Raw genomic sequence first — 17,722 nt, forward strand, 5'->3', positions numbered from 1 at the left:
GTGAAGTGTCTCTGGGGAGGAAACTCTGAGGGCACTGCTGTATATCAGAGCAGGGAACAATACTTGAGCAAGCCCAGGAGGGGTTAAGAGACACTTTGAAAGCTATCCCAGGAGGGGCAATAACTAGGATACTATGATAGGTCCTGTTGGACTGATTGAGAACCTGAGCCTAAGGACATTCTGTAGGTGAAAGCACTGTCATCAAGGTACTGTGATAGGCCCCATTAGATCACTTACTCCAGCAGGGGTCTGGTTTGTGTTTGTTTCACATACAGAGGGCCGAGTCTCTGAAAAACCTGTCTGAGACAGTTAACTGTATGCAGCAATGCAGAGGGAGTGCAGGTGCAGAGACACACCCAGCTGGCAGGGGTGTCCATGTGAGGTGAGTGGGCCCTTTCACAGTGACAGGAAACTGTCCCATGCCTCAAATCTACAAAGGGTTATACCTGTGGAAAGAACTGATTACTCATGGAGGGGGGGAGGTGTCACTAGGACCCTGCCCATATTAAGGGCGCATAACCCTTTGTAGGTTTGAGGCTCCAAACGGCAACATGTTGGGACTGATTGGATTTCAGGAGACTCCCAGATACTAATCAGAACTACCTATCCAGGCCCCAGACTCTTTATACTGACAGATTTCTCTCAATTAAATATTCTACAAAGAAACTGCCCACTGCAAACCACAAGGGTAGCAACAGCATTGTGGGGACAGCTGATCCGCCGTGACATCTATGTCTGAACTTTTATAAACCAATATGTAATGTCATCATGGGGAAAGATGTGTGCAGAGTCAAAAAGGAAGGCAAGCCAAATCATTTCCCAAATGAGGGGAAAATCTGCTGAAGATTATGTGCTATACATCGTATTTCAGCTACAGCTGGCTGGGAAACTGAAAAGTTTAGCATTTCAAAGACAAGTGGTGTAAAAAAAGTCTGTTAAATTTTTTATATGATGTTTCCTCCCATTTTAATTTCAGCTTAAGTCTACGTAAGAATGGCCGTACCAGGTCAGACCAAAGGTCCATCTAGCCCAGTATCCTGTCTACCGACAGTGGCAAATGCCAGGTGCCCCAGAGGGAGTGAACCTAACAGGCAATGATCAAGTGATCTCTCTCCTGCCATCCATCTCCACCCTCTGACAAACAGAGGCTAGGGACACCATTCCTTACCCATCCTGGCTAATAGCCATTTATGGACTTAACCACCATGAGTTTATCCAGTTCCCTTTTAAACGCTGTTATAGTCCTAGCCTTCACAACCTCCTCAGGTAAGGAGTTTCACAAGTTAACTGTGCGCTGCATGAAGAACTACTTCCTTTTCTTTGTTTTAAACCTGCTGCCTATTAATTTCATTTGGTGACCCCTAGTTCTTGTATTATAGGAATAAGTAAATAACTTTTCCTCATCCACTTTCTCCACATCACTCATGAATTTATATACCTCTATCATGTCCCCCCTTAGTCTCCTCTTTTCCAAGCTGAAGAGTCCTAGCCTCTTTAATTTTTCCTCATATGGGACCCTCTCCAAACTGCTAATCATTTTAGTTGCCCTTTTCTGAACCTTTTCTAGTGCCAGTATATCTTTTTTGAGATGAGGAGACCACATCTGTAAGCAGTATTTGAGATGTGGGCGTACCATTGATTTTATATAAGGGCAATAAGATATTCAGTCTTATTCTCTATCCCCTTTTTAATGATTCTTAACATCCTGTTTGCTTTTTTTGACTGCCTCTGCACACTGCGTGGACATCTTCAGAGAACTATCCACAATGACTCCAAGATCTTTTTCCTGACTCATTGTAGCTACATTAGCCCCCCATCATATTGTATGTATAGATGGGGTTATTTTTTCCAATGTGCATTACTTTACATTTATCCACATTAAATTTCATTTGCCATTTTGTTGCCCAATCACTTAGTTTTGTGAGATCTTTTTGAAGTTCTTCAGTCTGCTTTGGTCTTAACAGTCTGTCTCTAAACTGTTGAAGGTGGAGAGGGTCGGGTACTCAGTGTGGAAATGATTATCCTGTTTATTATTTCTATTATCACAGCACCTAGGAGCCCTACTCATGGACTAAGGCCCTATTGAGCTTGGGGCTGGACAAACACAGAACAAAAAGATGCTCCCTGCCCCCCACCCCCACCCAAAGGACTTTCACTCTAACAGATGAATACAGACAGGCCAATGGAGGAGTACAAGGAAACATTAATAATATTTATACTGTGATAGTACCTGGAGTCCTCAGACAGGTTATTGTCCCATTCTGCTAGGCCCTATATACACAGTGACAGTCCCTGCCCCAAAATACAGATAAAGCCAACAGTTCAAATCATGCATCCGACGAAGTGGGTATTCACCCACGAAAGCTCATGCTCCAAAACATCTGTTAGTCTATAAAGTGCCACAGGACTCTTTGCTGCTTAGTTCAAATCAGGGTAATTTTAAAAATCCCTGGCTCAAACTGTCATACTTCTTTTTCTTCAAACTTTGCAGGAACATTCCCTAAAGCCTTGAGAGTAAATCTAGCAAATTTGAGGCCCCACCTATTTTCCAGCTTAAAGCTGTAAGGAGGCAAAGATAGCTCTGTTAATGGAGGTCAGTTACAACTTTAATATGGAGATGCTGCTGCCACTGCTTTATACATACATTCATAGATTCAAAGGCCAGACAAGAACATTCTGATCTAGTCCAACCTCCTGTATAAGCCATAGAACTTCCCCAAAATAGTTTACACACTGTCAAACTTTCTTGTTGGCCAAAACTTGGTTTAAAGGATGCTGTTTCCCCTTTTGACCTCAGCAGTTAACCCACAAGACCTGAATGTTGGCTGTTTCCAGTAGGGTGATAAATTGATAATGGAGTCAGGTATTTCTTTCTTTGTTCTAGTCCTGCTAATGTACAAAGTCCTATTCCCCTCAACACAAAAGGAATCAAACAAGAGACAGTTTCTTTGCTCACAGATTCAAGCCTCTTTTCAGCCAGCACTCTGCCTAAAAGCTCTCCCCCCACTCCACTCAGGATCACGTTACAAGTGCTTCTCTGGCTGCCTCTGTTGCTTGCTTGCTGCCTTCTTTGTGAGATTCTGTGGTTTTTGCCATTTCTCTCTCACATACATAGCTCCATCCAACAATACTCAGTCCCCAGTGAAATCCCTCTGCCCACATCACTCAAATTCCTGAGTAGACTTGCATGTGCCCTGTATTTTGCGTGGTGGCTTCTATTGTTTCAGCTATCTATTTCATAAAGGGGCTTAATTGTTTGTTTTTTACATTTATTCTGAATAAAGGGCAGCTATTACATCCGCCAGGGTTAACAGGGTTTCACCAAATCCCCAGCATAATAGTACAAATGATACCATTCATGATGGCTTAGCTATTAGTAGGGCCCTACCGAATTCATGGCCCTGAAAAATGCATCATGGACCATGAAATCTAGTCTCCCCATGAAATCTGGTCTTTTGTGTACTTTTACCCTATCCTTCAGAGCTGGGCAGCTGGAGCACAGTGGCTGCTTGCCAGGCATCCAGCTCTGAAGGCGGCGCCACCATGAGCAGCAATGCAGAAGTAAGGGTGACAATATTGTTGCCACCATACCATGCCACCCTTACCTCTGCACTGCTGCTGGTGGGGGTGCAGCCTTCAGAGCTTGGTGCCTGGTCAGCAGCTGCAGCTATCCGGCCACCCAGCTCTGAAGGCAGCATAGAAGTAAGGGTGGCAATACCGTGACCCCCACTACAATAGCTTTGTGACCCCCCCTTTTTGGTTGAGACCCCCAGTTTGAGAAATGCTGAGTCTTAAGGACTTTACATGTTTATATTTTGCTGTTTTAAAAATATGTATTCATTGTTAAAACGCTATGGAATTTAAGATTTAAATATCTGAAACCATGAAATTCAAAAATTTTTAAATGTTATGATGGTGAAATTTACAAAAATGGACCATGAATTTGATAGGGCCCTAGCTATTAAGCTCTGCTCTTGCAGATCCCTGAGCCCAAACAGAGCACCACTGCAGCCAGTGGGGTTCCCCTATGCAAAGTCGATTGGAGTCTTAATCACCAAGCTTCCGTGTAATTTAATGCAGCTAATATAACGTAACCCTATACATGTAAGCTATTCCTTACAGAATTGTTCTCCTGTTTCTGAGGGTGATGCCTTTTTTATTGTTGTTTACACCACCAAGCTGAGAGTTTTAAGGATGGCTAGCCAACCAGTCAGCACACTGGGATTAAGGTCCCAGTGGTCCAACATTAATTTCACAAAGAACTTGAATCTCACAGGCTTCATCTGTATTGTTTGATGAGAAATTAACTATCTGCATGCCCTTTACTCTCTGTCAGAATGCCTGGCGCTGTGTCCTTTCCCCCCTCATGTTAATCAGTATGGCAGCAAGAACAGAAGGCTTTCAGAGGTACAGCAGAACCAGGGTCACTTCCTCTACCCAATGCACTTTATATTAAAGGTAGCGCCTACCAACAAACAATGCAACATCCTTTAAGATAGTTTACCCAAAACAGGAAAAAAGCAGCTATATCCATGTAACAACAATCAAAACCAGAAGTTTGCTTTCAGTTTTGAGTTGTCTGTGGTCTGAGCTAAAGAGAGCTTAATACTGTCATTACGTTTTGCCTCAATATCTAGGAAGTCAGCAAAGGAAAATGAGAGCTGTATAAACAGGTGGGGCTCACTTCAGCCATATTCACTTCACTCAAGTCGTCTTTGCACTCGCTCTTCACATTCAGTTTGTGCTTCAAATGAACATCTTTGGAGATAACACCGCTAGCGACAATGCATCAGTGACTTCAGTGGATGCAGGGTTGCTCAGTACTATTGAAAATCATGCCACTTATTTAGGTGCTTAAATAGAGTTAATAGCATAACTTTAGACACCCAGCTTTGAAAATCTTGGCTCTGATGTATTAAACTATTTTTCACTAGTACACCCTGGTTAATTTACCTTTATTTATATTGCCTTCAAAGGTATCAGGTATCTTCTTCTTTTGGCTATCCCTCAATGGGAGGATGATGTCTGCCAAGGGCGTTCTCATTGGTGGGTTTTTAAGTGGCTGAGGAGCCCAATTCTTGCCCTGCAGATTTTCCCACAGAAGTGACAGGTGTAATCTTGGAGGACACACAGCTGTTGGCTGGACTGTTGTGCCCTTTCTTTCCTCCTTTGTTGTTTCTCTGTCTCATGAGCACGTCTTTTTTTCCTCAAAGTGAGCTGTGGCTTGGTGTATGGTGTGGTGCCGCTGTGTTCTGTTCCACACTGAGTCCTCCCAGTTTGTTGGGTTAATGCCTCACTTTTTAAGATGTACTTTCAGTATGTCTTTGAAGTGCTTCTGCTGCCTTCCACAATCCCTTCTTCCCTGACTTAGCTGAGAGAAGAGTACTTGCTTTGGGCGTCAAGTGTCAGGCATATGTACACAGCCCAGCAGAGTGGTGTTTCATGACCTGTGCTTCTATACTGCTGATGTTGGCTGCAGAGAGAAGGCTGATGTTAGTACATTGGGTCTTCCCAGCTGATCCTGAGAATCCTCCTGGGGCAGCGCTGCTAGAACCACTCTAGCCTCTTGAGATGTCATCTGTAGGTTACCCAGCTCTCTCACCCATAGAGAAGGGTAGGGATGACAACTGCCTTGTAAGTCAAGATCTTAGTGCCTGTTTGCAGATCCCTATCATTGAAGACTCATTTCAGTAGTCTTCCAAAAGATGTGCTGGCACAGCAGATCCTGTATTCAATTTCTGTGTCAATGCTGGCTGTTGGGGAGAGGTGGCTGCCAAGATGTGGAAAATGGTTCACATTTTCCAGGGGTTCTCAACTGATGGTGGTTTGTGGAGTACAAAGAGTAGTTTGTGCACAATACTACATTGCAGCAAGAGTAAGGGCGGTGGATACTCTACTGTTTATTATTGCTCTTTTTTCCTAATGTTGTAATTTAAATTTGATAGGAAGGAGGAGAATGGGAAATTTCTTAGCTCAAGTATCTAGCATATCCTTCCAACATAAAACAGAAGATGGAAAGTTATTCTGACACATAGGATGAAGAATGAGAAGAGTCTACCAACATACGTATAGGAAACAAGCAAGAAGAACGCACGGTATTACTAACTGATGGAGGCTGTGATCTAATAGGCACAACTGAAACCTGCTGGGATGATTCTCATAATTGGAATGATAATATAGATAGGTGCAATGTATAAAATACAAACATAGAGGAAGTGATGTTACATGTCATAAGTAATACGACAATAGGGAGCGTAAAAAGGAAATTCTTTAAGGATACAATTAAAGGGAAACAATGGGGGAAAACTGTCAGTGTACATTTGTTACAGACTACTAGATGTGAAAGAAGAGTGAACAGGAAATATTCCTGAAGCAACTCTTGAGGCACTTGACTTGAAAAGGTAGGATACGTACTTTAATTCCCCCTTAACTACCCAGATCTCTATTGGTTACAAAAGACAGTCAAACATGGATCAGATGAAAGTTACATGGGAGACAATTCAATGTTTCAGAGTAGAGTGTCCAATTGGGAGAAGCCATCCTGGATCTATTTCTTGCAATAGAGAGGCACTGTGAGAAGGAGAAACTGCTAACAGAGATCAAGTGCTATGGATGTGAGTGATACTTCCAAAGGCATAAATGGCAGTTAGGCATCTAACTCCCATTGGCGCTCAGTAGGAGTTAGGAACCCAATAGCCATTTGTACCTTTGGAATTTGCCCCTGGGATCTTCTAAATCACTTAGGTGCTTTTGAAGAAAAGTCCCATTGACTTTTCCAGCATATGTGCTTAGGCCAAATTAATTTTCTGCTGGTTCCAAGTACCTGTAGATCTTTGGGGGCAGGGGGGGAGATGGAGGAATAGTGCATTTTCCCTCTGCCCCACTCTTCCACTGGCCCATTTCCTGCACAGTTTTGAATCCTCAGCTCCTAAGAGGGCTTTCCATAGGGATCAAGCATAAGAGATGGTACTGCAGAGAAGGGTGACCTCCCTCTGCAAGCAAAGAATGAGATCAATTCCCAGAAGCTTCCCTCCTTACATAGATCTCAGGAAGAGGTTTGAAAGGCAAATTCATAGACAAGGAAACAAACATGATCCCAGAAATTATTTTACTGGCATAGAGATGAGACTTATGGAAACATAATCTAACACATAATAGAGATATGGGGAGAAATCACTCCACATCTAGGAGGATAACAGCCATTAACAGTAATCATCATTAGCTTATAAAGGACAAGTTATACTAGAGAAATTTGCTTGTTTTTTGATAGAATTACAAAGTAGTGGATGAGCGGAATGTGGTAGCTATATTATTGGCAGTTAGCAAATCATTTGTTGGAATATCTTACAAAATCAGACTTTCAGAATTTAATCAAATTGGATAACAACCATCACATAGATTGAAAACTGGCTGAAGGACCATAAAAAGGGCCCCTGAACAGCATCTTATCCAATGCATAGATTCCAAGGCTAGAAGGGACCATTGTGATTATCTAGTCTGACCCCCTGTATAACACAGACTATCGGACTTCCCCTATATTTCTACAGCACATCTTTTAGAAAAACATCCAATCTGAATTTAAAACTTGCCAGCACTGTAGAATTCACCACCACCCTTTGTAAATTGTTCCAATGGTCAGGGCCGGCTCTACTGTTTTTGCTGCCCCAAGCAGCGCGCCGAATTGCTGCCGCAGATGGCGAGGGCAGTCCATGCGCCGTTAGGGCGGCACGCGAGTTTCCGCGGTGGCGGCAATTCGGCAGCAGCTTCTGTCTTCAGCCGGAAGACAGAAGCTGCGCCACCGGGGATAGCTGAACATAGAAACTGCAGCCGAATTGCTGCTGCCACGGAAACGCACGTGCCACCCTAACGGCACATGGACTGCCCCCACCGTCTGTGGCAGCAATTCAGCATGCTGCTTGGGGGCAAAAACACACAGACTGCTACCCCTTGCAGATTGCCGCCCCAAGCACCTGCTTGGAATGCTGGTGCCTGGAGCCAGCCCTGCCAATGGTTAATTACTCTCACTGTTAAGAATGTACGCCTTGTTTCTACTCTGAATTTATTTAGCTTCATCTTCCAGCCATTGGACCATGTTATTCTTGTCTCTGCTAGATTAAAGAGCCCGTTATCAAATGTGTTTACCATGTAGGTACTTACAGAATGTGACCAAGTCACTCCTTAACCTTCTCTTTGTTAAACTAAACAGATGGAGCTCCCGGAGTCTACCACTAGAAGACAGGTTTTCTAATCCAGTAATCATTCTCGTGGCTCTTCTCTGAACCCTCTCCGATCTACCAACATCCTTGAATTATGATCACCGGAACTGTATCTTCCAGCCCTGTGCTAAATACAGAGGTAAAATAACTTCTCTATTGCTGCTTGAGAATACCCTGTTTACAAATCCGAGGATCCCATTAGCTCTTTTTGTCACTGGGAGCTCATGTTCTGACGATATCCACCACGACACTCAATTCTTTTTCAGAGTCACTGCTTGCCAAGATAGTCCCCCACCATGTAAGTATGGCCTGCGTTCTTTGTTCTTAGATGTATACATTTACATTGAGCCATATTAAAATGCCTATTAGGACAGGGGAGCTGGAACAATTTATAGGGGGGTGCTGAGAGCCATTGTAAACCTTCTATAGAATGGAAACCACTTCAAGCCAGGGGCACGGCAGCACCCCTAGCACCAGCACCCTATGTATTAGGGGAGGTAATTAAGGGAGTATTGCAAGGATACAGGTTACATCCTCTCATTTAAAATCTCCATTCATTATTTGACAAGCAGGCTAAGCAGTCCATAGTTTGTAGCCTTGGAGAACTTCAGCAAGGGAAATGATATGCAAAAGAACATAGTAAGATTACAAGTATTGCCAGAAAATAACAGAGAGATTCTTTTAAGGAAAATGCAAATAAATGCATCGGGGGTGGGAAAAGTAATGCAAAGCGCAGACACTCTGTTGAATGGAGAAACCTGGAAACGGTATCTCTGAAAGAGGTAAAACTGATAGTGAAGACACCGAGTTAGATATGCATTCATTCATAATGCACTAAAGTATTGGCCAAAAAAGTAAGGGCCTTTGAAATTTTGAGGCTGCAGGCATAGTTACATTCTGGATATGAGTTGTTCTATAATACTGGGTACCATATAGGAACTTAAGTGATAATTGTTCATTGCGGGACTATGATATGGCTCTTTTGTGAGTGCCTCTGCAATATTGCATTCGTTTTGGGACACCTCATTATGTGAAAGAGAGCGCCAAATTAGTGGAAGTTCAGAGAACAGCAACAACCAGGATCAGGAGTTCAGAGGGACTAACTTGTGAAGAAACATCAAATGTACTAAATATGTATCAGCAATGGATTAAGAGGGAACACAATAACCTTCTGCAAATGCTTTAAAGGTGTAAACAGCAAGGAGAGACCATAAGTGACAGGAGCAGTAGGATGAAATTAACCCATTGCCTATTCAATCTAAATAGCAGAATCACTTTCTGATAATGAGATCTGTTAGGCTGTGAAACAGTTTTCCCAGGGAAGTATCCAAGCTAAGCATATTTGAAACTAAGCTGACAATGCATTGTCTAATGCTGTACTGGACTGACAGCAGGGAACAGTCCTGCATTGATAAGTGGTGAGGTTGGATGATCTAGTCTGGCTTTTCTCTAATTTCTGTAATTTTACACATTCATGTCCAAAAGAACAGATAAAATAAGTAACATGTTTGAACTAGAACTGAGAGAACTCTCACTGAAAAATGTATCCTTTTTTCTGTTTGAGTTGCATGTGCAAACATAGTTTGATTTTTTACAAATGTATTCATCATTCATAAAGGTTCAAATACTTTATGCAACCATATTACGGTCTCTGGGTTTTTCAGGAAGTATTTGCTTTAACTATATCTTTGATTAGTCTTTATTCCTGGTGTGTGATTGGTCGCTAAATCATATGTTTCTGCTCCCTGCCCGGATGACCAAAGCTCTGTGAACAGAGGGCATGCACTTCCAGCACAAAGAAAATTCACATTTCAATATTCTTGTTAGCATAGGGGAGGGATAGCTCAGTGGTGTGAGCATTGGCCTGCTAAACCGAGGGTTGTGAGTTCAATCCTTGAGGGGGCCATTTAGGGAACTGGGGTAAAAATCTGTCTGGGGATTGGTCCTGCTTTGAGCAGCGGGTTGGACTAGAAGACCTTCTGAGGTCCCTTCCAACCCTAATCTTCTATGACATGAAGAATTTATGCAAAGAGAATCCCCCTTACACAAATGTAGTGAGAAGGGATGGGAACTGGATGAGCTGAAAAACAACTCAGAATTCAGAAATAAATTCCACATGCTATTCTCTCAGCTTCAGTCTACACCAATATAGTAGCTAAAATATAAAATCTGGGGCACACAGAAATAGATTTCCCTAATCTCCTCCTTTTCACTGCTATAAATTGGCTAACATTTGGTTCAGAAACAAGCTTAAACCCTGTCCTACTGAAACAGAATTATTATTTAGCACCACTGCTTTGTATACCACTTTACAAACACACAAAACCACTAGTTCCAGGCTCTGAAGACCTTATGACAGTAGCAAGTTCCTCTTTGTCTGCCATGAGCTTGGTACCAGAAGAATGACCATACTGGGTCAGAACAACGATCTGTCTAGCCCAGTATCCTGTCTTCCAGCAGTGGCTGGGCCAGATGCTTCATCTGTAGCCTGTCACCAGTTCCAGCTTCTGGTAACCAGAGGATTAGCGATACGTAGAGTCTGGTGTTGCACCCCTGACCATCTTGGCTAACAGCAGTTGATGGACCAATCCACCATGAACTTGCCCCTGGGTCATCTTTTCTAAGCTGAACAGTCCCAGTTTTTTAAATCTCCTCATTTGGAAGTTGTCCCATGCCCTTCTCTGTACTTTTACCAATTCTAATATCTTTTTTTTGAGGGGAGCAGCCAGTATTCAAGGTACCATGGATTTATATAGTGGCATTATGATATTTTCTGTCTTATTATCTATCCCTTTCCTAATGGTTCCTAACACTCTGTTTTCAGCAAATTATCCACAGTGACTCCAAGATCTCCTTGAGTGGTAACAACTAATACATTATTCTGTATGTGTAGCTGGGATTGTTTTCCATTGTGCATTACTGTTCACTTATCAATAAGGCTACAAAATTTTGTCATGGTTATTTTTAGTAAAAGCCACAGATGGGTCACAGGCAATTAACAAAAATTCACAAAAGCCGTGATCTGTCCCTGACTTTTACTAAAACTGTGCATGACAAAATGGGGAAGGAGGAGGGTCGAGCACCCTGCCCTGCTGTGGCTGGGAGCTGGGAGGGACCCCCGCCTGTGGTGGCTGGGGAGCTGTGGGGGATCCCTCACCCGGGGGCTGCAGAGGTTGCTGTGAAGCTTGCAGCAGCTAGGGAGCTGCAGGGGTCCTCCACATCCACAAGGACTGGGGAACTGTGGGGGATTCTCCCCCCTGCCCACAGCAGCTGGGGAGCTGCCAGGTATCCCCCAATGCCCACAGGGACTGGGGAGCTCCAGGGGATTCCGCACCCCACGGAGGCTAGAAATCTGGAAGCTGTGGGGGATTCCTCCTCCACCACCAGCGGTGGCATCTGGGGAGCTCCAGGGGATTCCGCCCTGCACACACGGGGACTGGGGAGCTGCGGGGGACCTCTACCACTCCGGGTAGCAGGGCCCCCACAGCTTCTGGCCACCATGGGAGGTGAGAGTACAGTGCAGCTCCCAGCTGCTGAGGGCTGAAGTCATGGAGGTCTGCGGAAGTCACGAATTCTGTAACTTCTGCAACCTCCATGACCAAATTGTAGTCTTAGGGTACGTCTACACTACGGGACTATTCCGAATTTGCATAAACCGGTTTTGTAAAACAGATTTTATAAAATCGAGTGCGCGCGGCCACACTAAACACATTAAATCGGTGGTGTGCGTCCATGGTCCGAGGCTAGCGTCGATTTCTGGAGCGTTGCACTGTGGGTAGCTATCCCGTAGCTATCCCATAGTTCCCGCAGCCTCCCCCGCCCCTTGGCATTTCCGGGTTGAGATCCCAGTGCCTGATGGGGCAAAAATCATTGTCGCGGGTGGTTCTGGGTACAGCCTCACCCCTCCCTCCCTGAGCAGCAGACAACCGTTTCGCGCCTTTTTTGCTTGGTGAACTGTGCAGATGCCATAGCACAGCAAGCATGGACCCTGCTCAGCTCAATACCGCAATCGTGAATGTTTTAAACACCTTGCGCACTCTCGTGCAGTCTATGGTGAACCAGGACCTTCAATCCGAGGCGAGGAGGAGGCGGATACGGCAGCGCGGCGATGACAGTGATGAGGACGTAGACACAGAATTCTCTCAAACCGCAGGCCCCTGCGCTTTGGAGATCCTGATGGTAATGGGGCAGATTCTATCCATTGAATGCCGATTTTGGGCCCGGGAAACAAGCACTGACTGGTGGGACCACATTGTGTTGCAGGTGTGGGACGATTCCCAGTGGCTGCGAAACTTTCGCATGCGTAAGGGCACTTTCATGGAACTTTGTGACTTGCTTGCCCCTGCCCTGAAACGCCATAATACCAAGATGAGAGCAGCCCTCACAGTAGAGAAGCGAGTGGCGATAGCCCTGTGGAAGCTTGCAACGCCAGACAGCTACCGGTCAGTCGGGAATCAATTTGGAGTTGGAAAATCTACTGTGGGGGCTGCTGTGATGCAAGTAGCCAAAGCAATCACTAAGCTGCTGCTACGAAAGGTTGTGACTCTGGGAAACGTGCAGGCCATAGTGAATGGCTTTGCTGCACTGGGATTCCCTAACTGTGGGGGGTGGGCGATAGATGGAACCCATATCCCTATCTTGGCACCGCAGCGCCAGGGCACTCAGTACGTAAACCGGAAGGGGTACTTTTCAATGGTGCTGCAAGCACTGGTAGATCACAAGGGACGTTTCACAAACATCCACGTGGGATGGCCAGGGAGGGTTCATGACGCTCGCGTCTTCAGAAGCACTACTCTGTTTAAACGGCTGCAGCAAGGGAATTACTTCCCAGACCAGAAAATAACAGTTGGGGATGTTGAAATGCCTGTCGTTATCCTGGGGGACCCAGCCTACCCCTTGATGCCATGGCTCATGAAGCCATACACAGGCAGCCTGGACAGTGGTCAGGATCTGTTCAATTACAGGCTGAGCAAGTGCAGAATGGTGGTGGAATGTGCATTTGGCCGTTTAAAGGCGCGCTGGCGGACATTACTGACTCGCTCAGACCTCAGCCAAACCAATGTCCCCTATGTTATTACTGCTTGCTGTATTCTCCACAATCTCTGTGAGAGTAAGGGGGAGACCTTTATGGCGGGGTGGGAGGCTGAGGCAAATCACCTGGCTGCTGATTACGCGCAGCCAGACACCAGGGAGATTAGAAGAGCACACCAGGAAGCGGTGTGCATCAGAGAAACTTTGAAAACGAGCTTCATCAATGGCCAGGGTACAGTGTGACTGCTGTGTTTGTTGATGAACACCCAACCCCCTTGATTGACTCAGTCCCTGTAAGCAACTCCCCCTCCCCCTTCGAGTACAGCTTACTTATGCAAATAAAGTCACTCTCATTTAAAAAGCATGAATTCTTTATTGATTCATTATAAAAAGAGGGAGAGAAGTAAGGGTGTGGTTTGGGAGGAGGATAGGAGGGATGGAGAAGGCCATTTAAAAAAATTCACAGTAACGACATCCTTCTGGTTGGGCTGTCCACGGGGGTGGAGTGGGCGGGTGCACGGAGCCTCCCCCCACGCGTTCTTACACGTCTGGGTGAGGAGGATGTGGAACATGGTGAGGGTTGAGGGTGGTTATACAGGGGCTGCAGCGGCACTCTGTGATCCTGCTGCCGTTCCTGAAGCTCCACAAGATGCCGGAGCATGTCAGTTTGATCACGCAGCAGCCCCAGAGTTGCATCCCGCCACCGCTGATCTTCCTGCCGCCACCGCTGATTTTCCTGCCGGTCTTCCTGCCGCCACCTCTCATCTCGGTTGTCCCTCCTGTCCTCACGTTCATCCCTCCTGTCCTCACGTTCACTGGCCTCTTTCCTGTAATTTGATACCACGTCCTTCCACTCATTCAGATGAGCTCTTTCATTGCGTGTAACTTCCATAATATCCGAGAACATCTCATCTCGCGTCTTCTTTTTCCTCCGCCTTATCTGTGCTAGCCTTTGGGATGGAGGAGGGATGGTTGAAAAATTTGCAGCTGCATGAGGGAGATAAATATTTAGAAAGATACATTTTACAGAACAATGGTTATACTCTTTCACAGTGAACAGCACTATTCACCTAGCACATGTGATTTCCCTACAAGGTCGCATTTTTCATCTTAATAGTGAGTGCTTGCAGCTCTGGAGTTACAGATCTCACAGACACAGGTCCAGGCATCAGAATTCAGCTTGCATGCGGCCATGGTAAGCCACTGTCTTTCGGCCACGGATGCTTCTTGAATGCCAGCAGTCACCGGGACCATACGCTGCTATGCTTTGCCACGCAATGATACCTGATTACTTGCTACATGCATGGCGTGGTAAAGTGTCCTACCATGGTGGGTGGAACAAGGCTGCCTTGCCCAGAAACCTTCTGCAAAGGCTTCTGGAGTACCTACAGGAGCGCTTCATCGAGATGTCCCTGGAGGATTTCCTCTCAATCCCCGGACATGTTAACAAACTTTTCTAAGTAACTATACTGTCTGCGAATGCATCCCAGGGCAAATGTCCTGGGGGCAAATCAATCATTAAAAAAGGCTTGCTTAAAAAACAATGTTTGCTATTTGCAAAGGTACACTCACCAGAGCTCCCTTCCATGGCGTCATTGTCTGGGATAGTGGCTTGTGAGGGCTGGGAGGACGGTAATTCCGTCAGGGTGAGAAAAAGCTCCTGGCTGCTGGGGCTCACGGAGTGCTGTGTGCTCTCTGCTAGGTCTTCCTCCTCTTCTTTATCTTCCCCTTCTGCATAATCCTCAGCCATGGCAGAGATTACAACCCCCACCTCGGAATCCACGATCAGGGGTGGGGTACTTGTGGCGCAGCCCCCTAAAATTGCATGCAGCTCAGCATAGAAGCGGCATGTTTTTCAACCTGCCCCGGACCTTCCGTTTGCTTCTTTGGTTTTCTGGTAGGCTTGTCTGAGCTCCTTAACTTTCACTCTGCACTGCACTGAGTCCCTGCTGTGGCCTTTATCCGTCATAGCCTTAGAAATTCTTTCAAATACTTTTTCATTTCGTCTTTTGGAACGCAGTTCTGTTAGCACTGAATCCTCTCCCCAGATAGCGATCAGATCCATTACCTCCCATGCAGTCCATGCTGGGGCTCTTTTACGATTCTCAGGAGACTGCATTGTTAACTGTGCTGATGAGCTGTGCGTGGTCATCTGTGCTGATGAGATCTCCACGCTGGGGAAGCAGGAAATGAATTTCAAAACTTCGCGGGGCTTTTCCTGTCTACCTGGCCAGTGCATCCGAGTTCAGAATGCTGTCCAGAGCGGTCACTGGTGCACTGTGGGATACCGCCCGGAGGCCAATACCGTCGATCAGCGGCCACACTAACCCTAATCCTATATGGTAATACCAATACTAGCATTACTCCTCTCGTTAGGGAGGAGTACAGAAACCGGTTTAAAGAGTCATTAAAATCGATATAAGGTGCCTCCTAGTGTGGACAGTTGTGGCGTTAAATCGGTTTTACGCTCCTAAAACCGATTTAAACGCCTAGTGTAGACCAGGCTTTAATTATCAGCAATGAATTTAATCTGCCATTCTGTTGCCAAGTCACCCAGTTTTGTGAGATCCCTTTGTAACTGTTTGCAGTCAACTTTGAACTTACCTATTTTGAGTAATTTTGTATGGTCAGTATACTTTGCCATACCACTGTTTATTTCCTTTTCCAGAGCATTTATGACTCTGTTGAACAGCACTGGTCCCAGTAGAGGAGGTCCTTGGGGAAACCCATTATTTATTCCCTCTTCATTGTGAAAACTGATTATTCCGATCCTTTGTTTCCTATCTTTTTAACCAGTTATTGATCCATAAGAGGACCTTCCCTCTTATCCCATAACTGCTTACTTTGCTTCAGAGCTTTTGGTGTGGGTCCTTATCAATGGCTTTCTGAAAGTCCAAGTACACTATATCCACTGGATAACCCTTGTCCACATGTTTGCTGACCCCCCTCAAAGAATTATAATTGGTGAGACATGATTTCCCTTTATAAAAACCATGTTGACTCTTCCCCAATGTATTGTGTTCAACTATGTATCTGATGAGCTTGTTCTTTACTATAGTTTCAACCAATTTGCCTAGTACTGAAGTTAGGTTTACTGTATTGTAATTGCAGCAATTACCCCTGGAGCCTTTTTCAAAAATCAATGTTACATTGGTTATCCTCCAGTCAACTGGTACAGAGGCTGAGTTAAGCAATAGCTTACATGCCAAAGCTAGTAATTCTGCAATTTCATATTTGAATACCATCTGGTCCTGGTGACTCACTAGTGTTTAATTTATCAGTTTGTTCCTAACCTCATTTATTGGCACCTCAATCTGGGACAGTTCCTCAGAGTTGTCACCTAAAAAGAGGCAGAGGCCTGTGGCACCTTATAAACTAACAGATGTTTTGGAGCATGAGCTTTCGTGGGTGAATACCCACTTCTTCGGATGCATGGGTCCATCCTAAAAAGAATGTTGATGTGAGGGAGATTCCCACACATGAGCCAAAGACCAATGCAAAGAATTCATTTAGCTTCTCTGCTATGGCCTTATCTTCCTAGAGTCCTCCTTTAGCACCTTGATCATCCAGTGGTCCCACTGATTGGCAGGCTTCCTGGTTTTGATGTACTTAAAAAAATTGCTGTGTAGTTTAGTTTTTGTCTTTTGCTAGTTGCTCTTCAAATTCTTCTTTGGCCTGCCTAATTATGCTGTTACACTTGACTTGCCAGAGTTTATGCTCTTTTCTGTTTTCCTCAGTAGGATTTGACTTCCAATTTTTAAAGGCTCTCTCACTTCTCCAGCACACGGTTGTGCTACTTGCTGTACAAACACAGGACAAAAAGACAGTCCCTGCCCCTAGAGAGCTTACCATTTAAGTATAAAACAAAAGACAACTGATCCTAATTAAAAGACAAGAAGAAGAAGAATACATAGAATTCATACAGGGTGAAATTCACTCCACTGGAAAGGGCATGTGCAAAGCCCTTCATCCCGCATCACATAAGGGATAAAGTGGTACAGAGGCCTTTTCCCCCCACAGAATCTCTGGTATTTCTAGAAAGAAATGAACTATAAAGTTTAAAAAAGCTGTTAAATTTTGATAGAATAAAGCATATCTTGTCAAACCCAGAACCTCATAAAATACACTAGAGGATTTTTTTTAAAAAGATATAAGTAACAACAGATACATTGTCCACAAACTAACATTTTTACACCACAAAGCTTTCATAAAGAGAGCAGAGTCATAAAAGTGCTTTGACGTACGGAAGATCAAATATCATTGTTTTCTATTAACATAACTTTCTTTCCCAATGGAATACTGAGAGTGCCTGATAATGCCGCTTTATTAGGATAATTAGAAAAAGATTGTTCAGCTCTAGTTCACCCCATGAGCTCCCTGGCAAACTTCTACTTTCATGTCATTCAGGTTTTCCCTCCTGAATACCTTTGTCATAAGGAAGAAATTTAAAAGTTTCATATTTATGACTCAAGAGT

This window comes from Mauremys mutica, chromosome 1, assembly GCF_020497125.1.
Source record: "Mauremys mutica isolate MM-2020 ecotype Southern chromosome 1, ASM2049712v1, whole genome shotgun sequence".
NCBI classification, from domain to species: domain Eukaryota; kingdom Metazoa; phylum Chordata; order Testudines; family Geoemydidae; genus Mauremys; species Mauremys mutica.